The following is an 18,461-nucleotide window of genomic DNA, read 5'->3' as shown; positions in this document are numbered from 1 at the left end:
TGTCCAACATATCTTCCTCATCTTCATCAGGAGAATCAGAGGCATATTCAGGATTTCGGAATGATGGGTGCATAGTGCACTATTGTGAAAAGGTGAATCTAATTGGTTTGACACTTAGTTTCGTATCTTGAAAATAGTTAAAATTTTAAATCTATAGGTCCAAAATTGAAATGATTAATTAATTATAACACCAAAAATTCTACCAATAACCACTTAGAGAGGTGTTACCTAATTTTAAAAAGAAAAATAGTACAAGATATATATAAAATTCAAATTTCTAGTCTCACTGAGAGGTGCACCCAATCATCATTCCATTAAATGATACTTCGATTGTGGGTTAACACATCTATATTTAACAAAAAAATTAAAAATGTAACACTACTATATATGATTTCAGGAGGGGAGCATGGGTTCATGTGAACCCGGTGACCCCCTCCTGCATACGCCTCTGAAGAGAATCCTCGCCCAAATCAAGCATATTTGACACTAAGGTCCTTGACTCATTCTTCTTTGCAATCACACATTTAAGCACAAATACAGGAGCTTTTTGTTAGTTAGTGCTTTTGAATGCAAATGTTATAATATGAAAACTCAATCAATTTTAAGTACGTCACCACCAATATTAATCAATTTTATTAGAAATCCTCCGGTTATTAAATTATTTTTTTGAAGTCCTCCGATTATTAAAATCTTCTTTTATTAATCTTAAAATATTAATAAAAGATTATGTAATATTGTGCTAAAAAAAATAATATGACAAGTATCCCTTTTGTTGTGTGTGATAATAATAACTACAATTTCAGCTATTAAATTGTTTCTCCTAAAATACTTGTCATATTATTTTTTTAAGCACAATATTACATAATCTTTTATTAATATTTTAAGATTAATAAAAAAAGAGTTTAATAATCGGAGGACTTCAAATTTTTTTTAAAAAAATAATCGGAGGGCTTCAAAAAAATTTGATTAATATTGGTGGTGACGTACATTAAAATTGATTGAGTTTTCCATATTATAACATTTGCATTCAAATGCATTAACTAATTTTTTTTAAAAAAAAAAATTCCGCAAAACTCAGAAACCATGCGCCTTGTAAGGAGCATGGCGGCCGATCCTTACAAGTAGGTTGTTGCACCTTGCAAGGCGCATTGGTTTCCACGTTTTGCGGCGCACAACCTAATTTACATGTATTTAAACAATGTCTAAATTTGTTGCCCTTTTGGTTTGATAATCAATTTTGTTGCCCTTTTGACTCCGGACTCGCATTTAGAGAGTTGATTAAATTTTTCATACAATTTTAGATATTTTATGTTCTTAATTATTGTGATTTATAACATTTTATGCGGCACTAGTAGGGTTTTGAAAGTCAACCAAATTTTGTTTTGTGTTTTAATTTTTAAGTTGTTACTTATTGTGATTTAGAATACTTTCTATGCATTTTCAATAATATATTATTATGTTACTTCCACTTTTTCCAATTTATGTGACACTATAGATTTCAAGAGTCAACCAATTTTTTACATGTCTTTTAAATATATTAAATTGTTATTTATTATAATTTATAATACTTTTTAAATAATATACCCTCTTTCCATATTAACTGAATTTGTGAGGCAATAGTACATGCATATTAAAAAAAACATTTAAAGACATAATTTAAATGATATTTTTTGCTATTACCATTTGTAAAATTATAAGTATAACTTTGTAATTAGTGTATTTTATCTCCTAAAAAATATAAAACTTCATTTAAGGAAACGGAAAAAATGAAAAAATTTCAAACATACATCTTAAACTTTGAACAATTCAATTATTTTAAATAATGAAAAAAACCTCAAAAGTTCACTTAATCTGGAATAGAGGTATATTTGTGTGGTAGGGGTGTGCATTCGGTTTGGTTTTATACTATTCAGTTTGAATTTTTCAGTTTTTGGTTTTGAAGAAGTGTAACCCAATCCGAGCTAAATTTGGTTTGGTTTGGTTTTTCCCTTTTTGGTTTGGGTTTTTTCGATTTGGTTAATCAGTTATGTCAATAATTAGAAACATAACAAAGTTATATTTGCAATTTTAAAAAATTATATATATATATATATATATATATATATATATTGAATTTCTTAAATATATTTTTTAATATAAATCACAAGTAAAATGTAAAACACAATACTTAAAGTATATCAATCATAGATGTCCAAACATAAAAAAAATAAACTAAATCATAATGAAAATAACTAAAAAGAGACAAAAGTGGTTAACTCCAACTAAATTCTAAACATATAATATAATTTGGTTTTTTCGGTTTTCATTTTTCTAAATCCGAAACAAAACCAAAAAACCAAACAAAGTAAATTATAAACCTAAAGGCAAACCAAAAATCCAAAAAACTATCACGCCCCGAGCCTACACTCTGGACGTGGCTGGCACTCGAAGACCATTGCTAGCCCCCAAGCGAACCCTTGGTCTGGCTTACTTAACTTAGCGGAAACCTTAACTCAACAGAATAAGAATAACTCCATGCAATGCAAGGTCATAAAACAACCTAACTGATAAAATCTGGACAAAAGCCAACTCGAGTCTCAAAATAGAATATTTATACATATACATAGATGAGAGACTCAATACTAACTGACTGTCTGTCTATGAAGCCTCTATAATACTGAGATGGATGTTGGGACAGACCCCGCAACATCCTAATAAAACAAAACTAGGAAAAACGAAATAACAGAGTCCTCCGGAATGCAAGGAGGCTCACCACTAACTATGGAGTGATCAACTGGATCAACGGCGTGTTGGATGATGATCCTGGGTACCTGCGTCTGCATCATAATAAGATGCAGGCCAACTGGCATCAGTACATGGAATGTACGAGTATGCGAGCTGGACAGCTAAACAACAACTTAAGCTTGAAAGGGATACAAAAGAGAACTTACAGATCCCTTTAACTGCCCTTTCAACTCTTTCAACTCTACCAGTGCCATTCTATATGGCGAAAAAGAGATAGGACGAGTATTTGGAATGATGTCTTACCAAAGTCTATTTCTCTCTCAGGAGGGGCTCCAGGTACGTCATCAGGAAAAACTTCTGAAAACTCTTTTACTATAGGAACTGACTGAAAAAGAGGTATCTCAACACTAGAGTCATTAACTTGAACTAAGTAATAGATACAACCCTTCGAAACTAACTTTCTCACCTTAAGGTACAAAATGAAACGACCCTTAGGCACAACTGAAATATTACTCCACTCTATAACTGGCTCACTCGAAAACTGAAACTTGACCACTCGAGTTCTACATTCAACTGAGGCATAACAGGCATGAAGCCAGTCCACACCAAGAATGACATCCAATTCTACCATGCCTAACTCAACTAAATCAACCATGGTACTCTTGTGATTGACGGAAACAGGACAATCACGATAAACTCTCTCTAGGGTCTAGCAAAGCATAAACAGTAAAATCAAAGACTCGAATCATACCAGTGCCAACATCTGGTGAATCCTCTTGCTCATGGCGATTGGTGATTGCATAGAGGCGGTTTGCTCCTCCGCCAGTACTAGAAGTAGCTCCTCTAGGTACTATCCTGTCTGGGGGAGCAACTGATGAAGCTTGGGCCCTATTGCTCAGATTTCCACTATTGTGCCGTAATTTTACTATTTATAGAAAAATAACTTTTTGAAATGTTCTAAGTATAAAACAATTTGAGAAAAATACTTAGAAAGAGTCGCCACTTAATTTTTTAAAGAAATTAAGAAAACTTATAATTTTCAAAGATTTAAACAGAAAAAAACACTTGAAAATACCAAAGAGGGTTCGGGGTTCAATTTACACTTCGAGAAGGGTTTAAGCATTCGAAGTGCCTGCTAACATGCGATTGACCTGCGACTTGACTAAAATATATTTGACTATTTTTAGGAAAATAATGATTTAACATAAAAATAATAACTTACGGTATTTGATTGACTTTGAGAAAATAATTAAATAAATGACACATTTTTTTATTTTTTTTTAGAGAAATGGACCTAAAAATGAAACATTTGACTCGAAAAACAAGTGATTAGAATATTCATTAAACTAGATTAATTAGAATTTATTTGAATCATCTTAAAAATAAATTACACCAATTTAGTTGATAAACCAATAAATCATTTTAAACTAGTTAAAAGCAAGTGAAAGTTTTGAATAGAAAATATTTGAATAAGTAAATAAGGGTGCAAGAGTTGATAAAATAAAAATTAAAGTAAACTGACACAAAGAAAATAGTTCATCCTTTGGAGAATTCAATTAAGTTAATTAACAATTCTAAAGTTAGAGTTAAATAAAATTAGTTAGACATAATCAAAACAGTTAGGAGAGTAAAAGAGATAATGAAATTGGGCCCCTTTTTGGGGCAACTTGGCTGCAAGTTTTTGGATTTTAACCCGATCCCATTTTTGTATACATTGACTGTATATCAGTGTATATCGGCATGTATACTAGCTCTTTCCATGTATCTCCTGCTTCCAAACACCTGTATTTCGCCTTAGCCCTGTATTTTTGCGTTCGAACTGTATATCATTGTATATAAAATGTATAAAGTCCATTTTTTGACTTGTCGAGGTTTGCAATATCCTTTTCAGCCCTGTATTCAAACTATTGATCGCCATCCCTTGATTCACACATCAGTCCATTGGGACTCGGATTTAAATAAGACTCGAGGAAATATAATTAGGCTTCAATGGCCCATTTGGAACGAAAAAGAAAGAGGGGCAATGGAGTTCGAGGAATTCACTCGAGATCACATGAAACAAAAGTAAAAGGAAAGGATTAACGCATACTCGTAACAAAGAAACTTTAGGAATAAAACTTAATCAATAAAGAAGCAAAACACACTGATAGCAATGCAACTTAACAATTAATAAATACCATATTATATACTTATTGGAAACAAAACCATACTTCTAAATCAATAGCCAATTAACCAAAACCTTTTCCATGGCATATAGGGGTTATTGGAAGACCATTTTATCAAAACAAAAACAAAACAACTTCAACATCTAATGATAAGAAAAGCTTACAAGAAGCAAAACCCCTAGCAAATGAATATTCTAATCCAACTTGGAAGTAATGCTTTTCTAAGACAATATATGTATCACTAATCCATATCAAAAGCAAAATTTCATGTCACTTACGTAACTCAAAAAATACAAATAAGAGGATGTTCATAGTGTCAACTCACTAAACCAACATGCTAAGATTGTTATAGACAAATAGGCTATCAAATAGTCGGATTTTTACAAAGATCATACTTTGACGCCAAGTAAGAATAAAAACCATATAGAGGAGTCTTAAGATAGATAATAGAATTAATTATGAGATAGAGGTAGGAGTGATAAGATTTAGAATAGAGACATAATGTTAATTTTAGATGCACACAGAATGCATCATAGACATTACTGCAACTCAGTTTATATTTAAAAGCATAACATGATTAAACAAAATTTTAAATTGACTCAAAGATAAGCTTAAACATTCATAGATTCGCATTCATTCAATCAGTTTAAGGCAAGAAATGAATATAACGACGCCGAACGTTGATTATTTGTGCAGATTTATCACAAACAGACACAAACCAAGACTAACAAGGCAATTTCAAAACTGATAATAACAATGCTATATAAAGCTAAAACAATAAGAGCAACAACAGTCAGAAACCAGTCTTCCAACATCCATACATACGTATTCAGATCATACTCACATGAAAGACCAAAGTCTCGATCATACAGGGCATCCTATTCTGTCTAAACTATTAGGACAATACAGCCAACTAAATAAAACAAAACGAAAACTCAAATTAAGAAAACAAGACGGTAAGAAGAGCGGGGTTATACACCTTTTCCCGGGAAGCGACCTGGGACACAAGATTTTGGGAAGGATTCCACCACCACCAAGCTATGACTCCGAGAACTTCGATGAACAGAGAAGAATCAAACGAGAGTAGAAATCTGATTGCCAATCTCTATCACTTCAAAATCTATTTCCTAAATATTTGTATATGACTATGTATAATTAATGGTTCACTGTAATATTTCTCTAATTCCAATTAATTCCTATATCTTCCCTTTCCATGAAGAACAAGAGAGTATTTATAGAGAAATAACTAGGTCGAATTTGGGGGGAATTGGGTAGAAACTTGGATAAGAATTCCAATTTAAAATTCAAAAATTCGAATCCCTTCCCGAGGATAAGGTGCCAACTCGAAATCAATATAATTCTCAACGGATTTGAGAGGCTGGCCGTCCGATTTGGAACAAGGACGCTTGAATTGCGGAGATCGGGACACGTAGAGAGGAGAGAGGGAGGACGACACAATCTAGATTCACTGGACTCGGGTCTGGGTTGATTTCTCACTGGACTGGGTTCGATTCTGGTTGGCTGTCGATTTCTGGGCTTCGATTTTTTGCTGGAGTTGCTGTTATGCGTCTGGGTTTTTGGTTCTTCGTGTTTCATTTTTTCGAGGAAGAAGAAGAAAATCGTATAGGGGGCTGGGTCGGTTTGGTACTACAGCTGTATGTATTGTTGTAATGTTGGAATTGGAGTTGTATGTATGCTGTAATGGGCTGCTGGGTTTTTGAGAAAAATAAGTGGGCTGGGTAATCTGAAAATGTTTTGGGCTGCTGGAAGTTGAAAAATAAAAGGCCTAAAATGGTCTTGCAATTGATTTTAAAGGGAGGTAAAATAGTGGCTAGATTCGCAATAGAAATATAACCGAATGAATTTCAATTGTAGCCAAAATGAACTTAGTCGATAAATTCGGCCGAAAGTTAGATACGACAAACTTATACAAATTAACCAATGAGCTTCTTAATCTTAACGAGATAAAATAATGAACTCAAATATAAACTAAATAATTTAAAATATAAACTATTATATAACTAAACTAATTTATCAAATGTTTAATTAAAACAAAATCTTTTTTGAGACGATTTTCGAATATTCATAAAATATGCTAATTATATATATAATTATGTAAAACATATATATTATCTAAAAATTATAAAAAGCGACAAAACTAGTTACAATATCTTGCAAACTATATTTTATTTTTATTTTTTGAAATTTTATAAAACTAATTACTTTAAATCATTTGAGATTGAAGAAGCTCGAAATGATTAATTTATCTTGTGGAGGTCTAAAATTGGGTGTCAACATCCACTACCTTGCCTGTTCTTAGGGCACTCCTTCATGAAGTGACCCTCTTGTCCACACTTAAAACATGTCTGGCCATCACGACACTTACCTGGGTGGGTTCTACCACACCTAGCACATGCAGGAGCCTTACTACCCCTTGGTACCATACTGCCTTGAGGATAGGCAAGTCTAGCCCTGAAACTATATGAATTTCTATTATACCCATCTTTGTTCTCAGGTGCAAGTGCACTAGCAAATGGTGGAGCAGGTCCTTTCTGTTTCTGTGGGAGGGATGACTGATTGGCATAATTCTTTTGCTGACTGAACTCGTCCCCTGCTATCTTAGCCCTCTTATCCTTAAACTCTTCTCTATCCTTCAGCTTATCCTCCTCAACTTATTGTAAATGGATCATAAATCTTGCTAGGTCAATATCCCCTATCATCATAGCTGCCTTGCCTTCCTTGCTTGACTAACGAGATAACCCAGCAACATATAAACCCATTTTACTCCTCATGTCCGCAACCATCTCCGAAGCATAGCGGGAAACTTGCGTGAACTTCAGACTGTACTCATGAACACTCATAGACTCCGGATTAAGGGTGAGAAGCTCTTTTATCTTTGCCTCACGCAACTCACGAGGAAAGAAACGCCCCATGAGAGCACTCTCAAACACAACCCAACTCACTATTGGCGCATCCTCAGCCATATTCTTTTTCCATTGGTCAAACCAGATTCTAGCAACACCCTTCATTTGGTATGTAGCTAGTTCCACCCTCTCCGACTCAGCACCATACATCACATCAAATACCCTTTTAAGCTCCTCAATGAAGTTCTCCGGATTCTCAGTGATACTTGAACCGATGAAGCTTGGTGGGTTCATCCTTAAGAGTGCACGGATCGTTGAAGTATCAACCACTTCATGTCAATTAGCTCTCTGCCCAACATGAAAGGTCGCAACTTGACTTAACATCTAGATAGTTTCACGAAAATCAACATATTTGATCTCTTCTTAGGTTTGCACTTCCAGGGCATTTGGTAACTCTTGTTCCTCAACGCTCTTCATAGCTGGACGAACTCTGACTGCTCTTCATGGAGGCATAATCCTCTGAAAACACGCGCAAACACGAATTAGAAGGAAACTTTTTAGAGATAAACTCTAACACACAAGATGAATGTGAAAGAAGTGAGATAGTTCCTAAATGTTGCAGCCTCCTAATTATAGATGTGGCGCGCTTCACACCGATAACTAGGACTCTACAGACACGGCTTCATACACTCCCTAGGACTCTGGAACTCTGTGTTCTAATACCAAGTTTGTCACGCCTCGAGCCTACACCCTGGACGTGGCCGGCACTCGAAGACCATTGCTGGCCCCCAAGCAAACCCTTGTACTAGCTTACTTAACTCAGCGGAAACCTTAACTCAACATAATAAGAATAACTCCATGCAATGCAAGGTCATAAAACAACCTAACTGATAAAATCTGGACAAAAGCCAACTCAAGTCTCAAAATAGAATATTTATACATATATATAGATGAAAGACTCAATACTAACTGACTGACTGTCTATGAAGCCTCTATAATACTGAGACGGATGTTGGGACAGACCCTGCAACATCCTAATAAAACAAAACTAGGAAAAATGAAATAACAGAGTCCTCCGGAATGCAAGGAGGCTCACCACTGACTCTGGAGTGCTCAACTGGATCAACGGCGTGCTGGATGATGATCCTGGGTACCTGCGTCTGCATCATAATAAGATGCAGGCCAACTGGCATCAGTACATGAAATGTACGAGTATGCGAGCTGGACAACTAAACAACAACTTAAGCTTGAAAGGGATACAAATGAGAACTTACCTTGGCTCTATTCAACTCATGAGTAACTGAACTCAATATAAAACAATAAGATACATGCAATATATAAAGAATAGGAAAACTATTTAAAACATGACGTCAAAAATCATAGTTATAATATCATAAAAATACCATGCTCCCTCTCAAAGTCTACTTGTGCAATGCATGAATGAAGTCCCATACCCCCATCCATACTAAGTAGAACCCCTCGAGAAACCATGTAATTTCTACTGTGGGAGTTTCTCTAACCAACAGCCACCACTATAAGCCTAAGTGGTGATACATCGTCTTGCCCACGCTGCCAGAACTGTCCTATACTTTGTCGTCATATAGAACGCTTTAACTTAGTGGATCCACTAGCTTAACTTACATGATCATCTAAAAAGTATGACCCGTTAAATCCCATGTTGGCTACATGGTTCTTATGGAGGGTTGAGTTAATATGAACTCGCGTCCCCATTTCGATGCTCAAGACTACTCCCAAAATATACTTTAGCTCATATGTTTTAAAAAACAAACTTCTTTCTCTAGTTTGAATTAATTGCTCATACTACCCTCTTAAAAGAGGTAATTGCTCTTGAAAGCTCTTTCTAAAAAGAACATATCAAAACCATATTTTAATATGATCATTGATAACTCGGAAGTCATACTGCATAAACATTGATGGTATATCTAGAGACCATACTGTTTAAACATTGATGACATCCTCGGTTGTCATACTAATCATGTTTTAGAAACTCTTTCTCAAAACTCATCTTTTTCTTAAAAGAGATAGTACTCAAACTGCTCAAAACTCCTTTGGAAATCTCAGTTTCCTCTCATCTTAAATGTGAAAATATTTATAAACTTCTTTGGGAATACTTAGTTCCCTAATAACTTTTGAGAAATGAACTTGACTCTATACTCCTGACTTAACTTGAAACTCTATACTCTTTACTTAACTTGAAACTCTATACTCTTTACTTAACTTGAAACTCCATACTCTTTACTTAACTTGAAACTTGAGCCTAAAAATGAAGTTAAAACATTCAATAGAGACTCTTAAAAAACTTTAAAGACTTGCTTTGACTTACTTCTTAACTTCTAAGCTTGACTCTAACTTCACTTGACTTTGATCCTAACTTTCCTCGAATTGAATTATGGATTCAAGGGTAATGATCTCATGTTTATGGATGAGTTCTTGATGTTTAGATGTACCTTAGAATGTTAAAAACAACTATAAAACATAGGTACATTACCAAGGAACATGTATGAAAAAGTGGGGCAGGAATGGGAAGGATTGACGTCCTTGGCGCTCTGAGAGGCGTGGGGCGCCAGCCTTCAGACTTCAGAGGGGCCTGTTTGGTGCTCTGCAAGGCGCACCTCCCCAAGGGTGGAACTTCAGAGCCCCTATTGGGGCGCACTGACTGTCGCGACGCCCTAGCCTTTTCCCCCAAAAATCCAACTTTTCTCATTAGTTTCTCCAGCTCTAAACCCTCTTAACATCCAAGGTTCCAGCCCCAAACACTTAGAATCATAAAACCCCTTAATATACAATGGATTCAACTCGAAATCACAACCGGAAACATGCACCAAACCAACAAGAAACTTCAACAACACAAGCACAACTTCAACAACAACAACCACAAACTTCAACAAACACAACCAATCTTTTCTAGGAATTAAAACGAGTTTGGCGTGTGGGGGAAAGAACCAACCCAACACTATGATCTCACATACCTTAATAGGGATCACCCCCGACGAAATCCACGACGATCTCTACGAACCTTGCTTCTTCTTCTCCTTCTCCTCTTCTCTCTCAAAGCCCTAACCCTCACTTTTAGAAGGGAAAACTGATTTAAAATCAGTCTAGACCCTTAATATAACCAAAAGAAAAGGTTAGGGAAAGGACCAAAATACCCTTACAAATTCGGATGAACTTAACTTCCCTGTGCCAACAGCCCAACTTCCAAAGGGTATAACTCACTCATACGAACTCAGAATCGAGCAAACTCGGCGGCGTAGGAAAGATCACTCCAAGAGCTTTCCAAACATAACTGGAAATACACCTAACTCATCCTGAGCTAGGACTCATCCTGAGCTAGGAGTTATGACTATCTGAAGTTGACCAAAAACTCATTTTTTCCATACTTAGCTAAATTTCCAGATTTTGAATTCTTTCCAGAAATGACTATTTCCAATTATATGCTTCTTCATAGCTATTTCAAATTGCCGGATGTTACAAAAACCAATCTAAATTAAAATTTGGTTTGATTTGGTTTGATTTTTCGGTTTAATCTAGCCTACATTGAACATGCTAAAAAATAATCCAAATTCATTGTAGGCTAGATAAGGATGAGCAAGCATGTGTTTTATGAACTATGCAATGCTCTTAGAAGAAATAATTTATTGTGTTCAACCAAAAACGTGTCTGTTCAAGAACAAATACTTATATTTTTAGAATTTTTTAAATTTTAATGAACGATTTTGCAAGATTGGATTATACTTTTATAGGTCAATCGAGTTTATTCATCGATGCTACCACATAGTACTTCAAGCAGTTTTGAAGCTCTATCCAATCCTTTTAAAATCACCAAATGACATTATCCAACTGGAGATAAGGAATAATTATCGATATTATTCATGATTTGTTGTAAGCGACATGCTAAAAGTTCAAATTTTAATTCATTTATGAAAAAATAATACATATTATTAACTTAAGTTGTATATAGGAATGTGTAGGAGTAGGGGTGTCAAATGGGGGGGTTGGGTTGAAATTGAAGATATTAAAATGGGTTGAGATAGAAATTGGGTTGGGTCTTGACCCGCTCAAGTTTACTTTGGGCTCAAATGGGTTGGGTTCAAATGGGCTAAAAAATGGGTTGGAACTTGACCCATCCAATTTGACCCGATTAATCTCAATAATTTTAACATAGTGATATTTAACTTTTATAATCACAAGTCGAATTTCTGCTCAAGATTTTTTTTTAAAAAGTAATAAATGAATAGATAAATCCTAAAAGATGTTAAATAGATAATAATTCATACCTTTAATATAGGAACATATCTTAGTAAAGAGTTTTAAGACGGGTTGAAATTGGAGATTGAATTGAGCTCAATTGAGGATTATCTTAAAATGGGTTAGGCTTGAATGTGTTGAGATTGAACCTAATTCAAATTAGCTTGAGCCCAACCCTTAAAATTCTGGGCGGATTACCTATGTTTGGGTTCATTTTTGACACCCGTATGTAGGAGCAATAGTTGGCACACATGTGCTAGTATTTTATTCCTATTGATCAACATAAATAGATTTTGTGGCCTAAAAGGCACAACAACACAAAATGTATTGGCTGCCATCAACTTTAATTTGAAGTCTACATATATGCTTGTTGGTTGGGAAGGATTTGCACATGACTCTCGCATATTAAATGATGCATTGGAGAGACCACTGAGGTTTCAAATCTCCCAAGGTTATGTTATTCAATCTAAAATAGTTTATCGAAAGAAGTAGGTGAATAATGTATATTAATTAACTTTATTCTGACATTGTAGATAAATATTATCTTGTAGATACTAGATATGGACTTCGTAAATGATTTATTCCTCCTTAACACGAAGTACGCTATCACTTACAAAAGTATAATTAATGATCGTCCTCCCCAAAATGAAAAAGACTTATTCAATCTTCATCATGCATCATTCAGATCCTCGGTTGAACATCTCTTTTTTATTCTCAAGAGACAATTTTTTTTGGTTGGTGTAATCAACTTTTATGAGACTTTGGGACTCCAAGTGGATGTGGTATTAGCGTTGTACATTTTACATAATCACATAATTGAATTAGAGTCTAACGACATGATAATTCAAGAAGTCTATGCGTGGATTAACCACTAATTCAACCACAAAATGTTCAAATTACTCAAAATCTCAAGGAAATCAAAGCTATCAAACTCAAAGACAAGTTAAAGAATGGTCTTTGAAAAGAGATTACATGCATTGCCCATCCCATGCATGTTTGCAAATTATGATAGGAAGAATAGGACACTTTAGTGTATTAAGAATCTAATTAATCCTTGTAATAGAAATTTTGTGTGGACAACAAATTGTTATTAAATCGACTATTGTGGAGATATTAACATGCAGATTTTGCTTTGAAATATATATAGTCATATGTGGTGTATGCACTGTTTTTTTTTTCTATATTAGCGAAGATGGATTTCAGTTCTTATATGCTTGTGTGAAGTCAGTTACGTTCCCCCTTTTTTCTCTGTTGAAGCTAAAATATTACTACAGTAATTAAAAGCGAATTCAACACTCTTTCTTTGCTTTAGATACTGTAATTTAAAAAAGTTGTTCTTCCTCGATTTTTATTTGTGCTTGGGGATTATGTTTAAGCTTGCACATTTTTGTAATATGGCCAACTTGTTTGCAATTTCCACATATTCCTTCAAGTCTCCACAAACAAAAGAATTTTAAAGTGTGTTTTTCTTTTGTAGTATTTTCAAAGAGGATAATTACCTTTTTTCTTTTGTATTGTGTGCATAAAGAGCACCCTCAACAACATTATCTTGTCTAAAGACTCTTCTTTACTCTTGCGCTTAAAGAAAACTTATTAGTTCTTCAATAGAGATGGTAGAGAGATCTTTAGACTCTTTTGTATGTGAAATTGTAGACTCGAATCTCTCTGAAATTGTCACAGAATTTTTTCTGCTATTCTGTCATCTTTGAAATCCTTGCAAAGCAACTTAATTTTATTAACCATCAAAGAAATTATCTTTTCAGAATGCTTAGTAATAGTTTCATCCTCTTACATCTCAAGAGATTCAAAATCCTCTTTCAAATTCAAAATTTATATTTATCTGACTCGATCTCTTTCTTGATAGTCTTTTCTTAATTTTTCCCAAGGTTCTTTTGCTATCTCACAAGCAATAATTTTAGAAAAAATTGAATCCGCAACTGAATTTAGAATTGCAGTTTTGACTTTGAGGACTCACCAACTCTTGAATCCGGTGGAATACTCAAAGCCACGAGTGCGAGAGGTAGGAGCACTGGACCTTACATTAATGAGACAATATAGGCACTAGTATGCATTAGTACATGAAGTACTAAGTATGGGGCAATATACATAAATAGACATGATGGCATAGATAGTTTAAACATGTAATGCATGACCAACATTTGAACATTTGGAAGCTTTAAAAAAGCAACAACACATAACACAAAATATGGTGAACATGTTTAAAATAAGAGACACAAGTAAACCTTGAAGAAACATACTCATTTTGTGGGATATTAGCTTTAATCGGCAATAAGATCATGAGAGCTATGTCATGGAATACGGTATATCCCTCGTACCGAAAGAAGGGGATTCTACTTGCCAAGGTAGCATACATACACATCATCTTTTTCTAAAGTGAATCCACTAGCTAGGTCATTAAAGACGATCATACAGACACGTAGTTAGGGACTAGAGGTTGCTACTAGAGACTATCCTATTTGAACCTCCAACTCAAATCCACTCGGTACTAAGTCTAAATCCCAACGGAATAGTTAAAATTCAAATATCATTATAACATAGGAATACAATGATCAATACCGATTCAGATCTTTAAAATCAAAACATATAAAAGCTCCTAAAACACAATTCAAGCATAGGTGAGAAAACTTTTCACCAATGTGAATCCATATGTGAGAAATACCTTCCATAATCATGATCATATTCATATGTGAGAAAACCTTTCACAATAACATCAATACTTTCATCTAAAAACACTCTATCATCATAAACATCATTTCCATATAACATGCATAATCCTTCAAATTTCATAGTTCATGGGTATTTCATATGTTCATAATTGAAAGTCATGGATCATGCTTAGCTTCATATAAATTCAATTAGATATCATGTAATTTACATCAAATCATGCAATAGAAGATTTAAACAAAAATCATAATTGAATGAAACTCATGTAGAATTAAGAAGAACCATAATTTGATCAATTGAAATTGATTTGAGAAATTGAAAACCTTAGGGACCCAGGAATGGACTGCATGGGTGAATACCCACATACGACCTTGCTACTCAAAACCCAAGATAAATGGTGAATTGAAAACACCTTAGCTTGGAGTGAACCCTAGCTTCTTCTCTTTCTTAGGTTGAGAAGGAATTTGGAAGAATGAATTTGGTTGGAATTTTGGGGAAATAGGAGAATGGATTTAAAGTGGGTAGATTTATGACTTAATTTTTATATAGGGCTTAGGATAGAGGCCAAAACGACATAGCATATTCTTTAAAAAATTCAGAAAAAGACCCAAAACCCCTTAAAATAACTTTGAGAACTTTCTACGGTTTGGACCTACGGTACGTAGGACTTTCTACGGACTGTCCTGGTCGACCGTAGAAAGGTTCAGAAGCCTTAATATTGACCAACTTTTGACAAAACCTGTCTACGGCCCATAGAACCTTTTACGGCCCTTAGACCCCAACCGTAGAACTCAGCTTTGACCTTAAAATTTCACTAGGTCTGGGATCTTCTACGAGACCTACCTACAATCTGTAGACCATTCGACGGACAGTCCTTGTCAATTGTAGACTCAACTTCAAGAACTTGGTTTTCCAAAATTATTTTCTCCTTTTCTACGAGACTGATCTACGACCTGTAGAAAATTCTACGAACCGTAGACTGGTCTCGTAAACCTGCACCAGTAGACAAAATTAATGCAACCTATTCCCTTTTCAAAATCCGAAGTGTTACAACAAAAGTTTTTCTTTTACAATTGTTTATTACTCGGCCTATTCAAGTATATTGGACTTCAGCTAGTTCTACCAATTCAAGTATAATGGACTTCTGCTAGCTCTACCAATTCAAGTTCATAAAGACAGTAAATCAGCGATTCAAATAGCTGCAAATTCATAAAAGAACAAAACATATAGAAATAGATTATCACTTTGTGAGGGGAAAAAATTCTAAAGGAATGATCAAGACAAAATACATTTCACCAGAGATCAACTGATTAAAGAATTATAAAAACCTCAGCATGATTACTTATGTTCCAAGCAAGGACTGCTTAATATCACTACAAGAAAAATGACCTTTAGCAAAAGGAAATACCGTCGCTATAAGTCCAAATCCGATCGTTAAAGGTCTATAACGACCGGTCAAATATTGGTTGTCACCGGTCGTTAAAAGCTCCGTCGTTAAAGGTTAACGACTGGATTGCATGTCCGGTCGTTAAATATTATTTAACGACACCAATTAATTCGGTCGTTACACGTGCTTACAACGACCAAATTCCCCTTCATTGATGGTCATTTAGTCGTTAGAACCTTCAAGTAAAACAACAAATTAGGGGCGTTATAACTAATTTTAGCGGCCAGAATTCCTGTCGTTGATTACAATACCTTTTAAAAATCAAATTTCCTATCACAAATTTCGATTTAAATTATTACATTTAATTTGTAGTTGTTATCTTTTCCATCATTTCTAAAAAGAACTAATATGATCAGTTCATATAAATTCTTTTCACATCCAATTGAAAATTTGATATAAAATTATATTGTTAATAATAAATTAAAGAACACATTGATTTAATTACTAAAACCTTATATGTTCGACACAATATCTGAAAAAAAAAGCATACACGTTCAACATAATAAAACATGTGTTCGACATCTATAAAATCCTAGAAATTAAGAAAATGACATTAAGAATAACTATAGAAAACGTCTTTGCACCAACAATAAAAATATAATATTCTTTGTTGCACGCTCCACATTATCTTTCACATGATCTTGTTCTTTAATCTTCAACATCTTCATCTGTCAAAACAACAATTTGAAGTAAATTAATTAGTAATGGAAAAAAGTTTGAACTTAAGGATTAATTCTCTTGAATAGTTCGTGATCTATTTTCTGATGTATACAACTAGAAACGTATTTACAATTCTAGTTCATGAATTCTAGATAATTTCTCTACCCAACCTTCTACATTGAGGATCTCCACTGGCTGCCAGCAAGAGTTGTATTACTTTCACATTAACATCTCATACAGAGGGTGGTTGGTGCTTCCTCATTTAAATATTTATTCAAGTGAATGCTTCCTCATACCCCCACCTCTTTCACAAAACCTGGGCCTCTTTCCAGATTAATGGAAGGAAAGAGAGAGATTAAAGTGGACAGACATGAACATAACACACATTAAAGTGCTTCAACAAAGAGAATGTAAATATACTAACATCAAATAAAGAAGACCAGAAATCCTAGTCCTAGTCCTAGTACTGAAAGTTGAAGGAAAGAAAACGTAGATAAGTTGTTGAAATGGAAAATGCAAGTGGATCAGATGAAACAAGCTTGCAGCTGGATGACAAGTAGGAAGTTAGAAAAACTTAAACAACTAATTACCACAGTGGAGAATGACACAAACATGATCAAATATATTTAAAGTTGCAGGGCAATAGAGAAAGGGTAATGTAGAAGTGTGTGATGTTTGAGATTAACTACTAATACTACAATAATAAAGGGCAAATTATATTGACAATGATATTATAGAGGACAAAGTCATACAAGGACCTAATCAGAGGAGAGATCTTGATTTTCTACCAACAACATATATACAGAACAATAACCATATTGATACCTACTTTTACATTTGAAGATGTTATAACAATCTCATTGGTATATACAGAAATGAACATAAAATCAATATTTTAGCTTTGTGGATATTATAACTAAAGTGATATTGATTTTAGTTATATATAGAAATGCTAGAGTGAGAATGCCAGAATATACAGAATATTTAAGATAACGCAATGCACTAAAGGAAAACAGGTAACTCATAGCACAACTGCAATAACAAAGCCCTTATCAACGAGAAACAACATCACTTCATTCACACACAATACACATCATGTAATAATAACTAATAGTATGTTTACTAACCCGATGGAATTGATGGAACTGATGAAGACTGACAGTTCACTATATTTTCAAGGTGTTCATATTTACTCTCTAGAATATCCATGCGTTTTTGTAGTGATTCCTTTTCTTTCCGAGTTGTTTTCAGCTCTTCCCACAGTGCAGCCTTTGAGGTGGTACCGCCTTTTAACTCCTTAGTTGTTATTTCACCACCAAATCCAACTACGTGACTTTTGCATTGAGGTCCAAAGCACCTTTCCACTACCTCAATATTAGTAAGAGATGGTTAAGATTGTACAAGCTCGTGAATTTCAGCCTATAAAACATAAGAATATTTAAAATAATGCAATGCACTAAGTAAGAGTAAGGATGTTAAATGAAATTAAAATTGATATAAACATACATATTTTTCAACGGTTTCAGGTTCGACAAGCTCATTTCCCTTCTTACGTGTCTCAAAGAAAATAGTTGCCATGTTTGGTGGATTACCATCTTTGCCTCCCTTCACGATTAAAAAATAAGATATTATATAGAAATAGGAGAG

The 18,461-nt window shown here is 34.3% G+C and overlaps 1 pseudogene; it reads right to left on the bottom strand.

Annotated features, from left to right (window-relative positions):
- Nucleotides 1–3,410: 3,410 nt before the first annotated feature.
- LOC125807223 (uncharacterized) lies at nt 3,411–8,266 on the bottom strand (annotated as a pseudogene).
- Nucleotides 8,267–18,461: the final 10,195 nt, after the last annotated feature.

This window comes from Solanum verrucosum, unplaced genomic scaffold (assembly GCF_900185275.1).
Source record: "Solanum verrucosum unplaced genomic scaffold, falcon-dt-bn FXZP01000153.1, whole genome shotgun sequence".
Lineage (NCBI taxonomy): Eukaryota > Viridiplantae > Streptophyta > Magnoliopsida > Solanales > Solanaceae > Solanum > Solanum verrucosum.
This window is presented reverse-complemented; position numbering and strand designations above follow the sequence as displayed.